At 45.4% G+C, this 2500-nt stretch overlaps 1 protein-coding gene across 2 annotated transcripts in view; it reads right to left on the bottom strand.

The window, feature by feature from the left end:
* The window catches only part of Dmtn (transmembrane and coiled-coil domain 2 protein Dmtn), a 130079-nt gene that overhangs the window by 36960 nt on the left and 90619 nt on the right, over nt 1-2500 (bottom strand). The window lies entirely within an intron of this gene.

Below are 2500 nucleotides of genomic sequence, written 5' to 3'. Positions count from 1 at the left end.
AGTCAATTATATTTCTGAGTTTGAGTGATTACCAAAAAATAAATAAATAAATAAATAAAATCAAATACTGATGCTCCACTCGATTACATTTATTTTTATCAGCAATTATATTTTTGAATTTATAAGCGATTACAAAAAAATCTACTGACCTTCCGAAAGTGACGGTCCAAACTTCCCGCCAAAAATCACAACGAACACAACCATTAACCATTTCGTTCTATCTACCAGCTGACGAATCTATCTACCTCTATCTATTTTACCTATCTACCAGCTGACGAATTTATCTCTTTTTATCTATTTTCTATCACTCTCCACAAAGCTCACATAAACCGCTACATTCTTGCTTAAAATGGGCAAGTCTGCTTAACAAGAATTCGTCCAGCCTGTATTCTCGTGGGTTTAGAGGGCTCCCTAACACCTCTTCCTTAGCGATTTGTTTTTAGATACGGGTGGTTTTAATATCCTTGTGTACGTTATTTTTTCAGAGCATGGCGATAGTGGAAGGAATTACGTAACAGAATAGGACAGCAAAGGGGGTGTTACGTGCAAAATAAATCGCTTGGGTAAAGGTGTCAGGGAGATTCCTTAACCCTAGGTCTCTCTTGACCTAGCCTTAACCGACCAAAACACGTAACTCTGTCAATAACCAAGTCGCCTGTTAAACTGTGTGACGAACTGATTCACTCCCTCTCCTTATCAGTCTCTCTATCTGTTTTACTGATAGAGATAACAGAATTGGGAGGGAAGGAGGGAGGGAGAGAAGTAGGGGGAGAGAGGGGAGGAGGGAGGGAGGGAGAGAGAGAGAGAAGTAGGGGGAGGGAGGGGGTGGGGGAAAGACAGGGAGGGGAGAGAGGGAGAGGGAGGGGGAAGGGAGAGAAAGGGGGATGGAGGTGAAGGGGGGGGAAAGGGAGGAGGGGGAGGGGGAAGGAGGTAAAGGGAGGAGGGGGAGGGGGAAGGAGGTAAAGGGAGGAGGGGGAGGGGGAAGGAAGTAAAGGGAGGAGGGGGAGGGGGAAGGAGGTAAAGGGAGGAGGGGGAGGGGAAGGGGGAAGAAGGTATGGGGGAAAGGGAGAGAAATGGGGAGGGGGAAGGGAGAGATGGGGAGGGGGAATGAGGGAAGGGGGAATGGGAGAGGGGAGGGGGAGGGAAGGGAGGGAGGGAGACAGACAATGAGGAGGAGGAGGAGGAGGAGGAGGGGGAGGAAGAAGAAGAAGAGGAAGAAGAAGAAGAACAACAACAACAACAACAACAACAACAAGGGCCAAAGAAATATTCAATAGATAAAATGAAGGGTCTATCTACTCCCCTGCCCGCCTTAGAGAAAATCGAAAAAGTCATAAAATATATATATATATATATATATATATATATATATATATATATATATATGTATATATACTCGTCAGGTGGAAATGAAAAAAGACATCGTACTGAAAGGGTTAATACGAGCATTCTTTCCTTTTTAATAATAATAATAAATAATAATAATAATAATACTCTTCCCCTCAATAATAATAATAATAATAATAATAACACTCTTCCTCCTCCTCCTCCCCCTCCTTTTTAATAATAATAATAATAATAATAATAATAATAATACTCTTCTCAATAATAATACTCTTCCTTCCCCTCCTCCTCCTTCCTCCCCTCTCCTCCTCCTCCTCTTGTTCTTCTTCTTCCTCCTCCTCAGACACATACAATTCCATCCTCTTTTCCTTTGAGTTGATTTCTTGTTTTAGACCTCTCTCTCTCTCTCTCTCTCTCTCTCTCTCTCTCTCTCTCTCTCGATACAAAAGGCAAGGTAAGGCAGGAGGGGTGAGGCAGGAAGAGGCAGGAACACACGTGCTAGCAGCCTCACCCCTACTCGTCTTTAAATGCTGTGTATTTAAAGGGGACACCACGCCCTGCCTCACCCCTCCACCCTGCCTCACCCCTCCACCCCTCCAAACCTACCTTAACCTTCCTTGATTCTCCCTCACCCCTTCACCCTGCCTCACCCCTCCCTGTCTGCCTCACCCCTCCGCCCCTGCCTAACCCCTCCAAACCTACATCAACCTTCCCCGTCTCTCCCTCACCCCTCCCTGTCTCTCCCTCACCCCTCCTTGCCTCTCCCTCACCCCTCCATCCCTGCCTCACCCCTACACCCCTGCCTCACCCCTCCTCACCCCTACACCCCGGCCTCACCCCTCCACCCCTGCCTTACCCCTACCACCATCACCCCCACAAAAATACACCATACGAGTATATATTAATTTCTCTCTCTCTCTATCTATCTATCTATCTGTCTATCTGTTTGTCTATCTCAAAAGCATGCACGCTAAAATTAAACACACACACACAAACACACACACACACACACACATACACACACACACACACACACACACACACACATACACACACACACACACACACACACAATTTATTTTACAAAGCTAACAAAAAAAAAAAAGGTATTTTCTTTCCACAGCACTTCTTCATGACTACCAACACCATTACCACT

Source organism: Coenobita brevimanus, chromosome 42 (genome assembly GCF_032717465.1).
Source record: "Coenobita brevimanus isolate Jiangsu-jjx chromosome 42, ASM3271746v2, whole genome shotgun sequence".
Classification (NCBI taxonomy): domain Eukaryota; kingdom Metazoa; phylum Arthropoda; class Malacostraca; order Decapoda; family Coenobitidae; genus Coenobita; species Coenobita brevimanus.
Note: the sequence above shows the minus strand (reverse complement) of the source record. Positions and strands in the feature narration are given on the sequence as shown.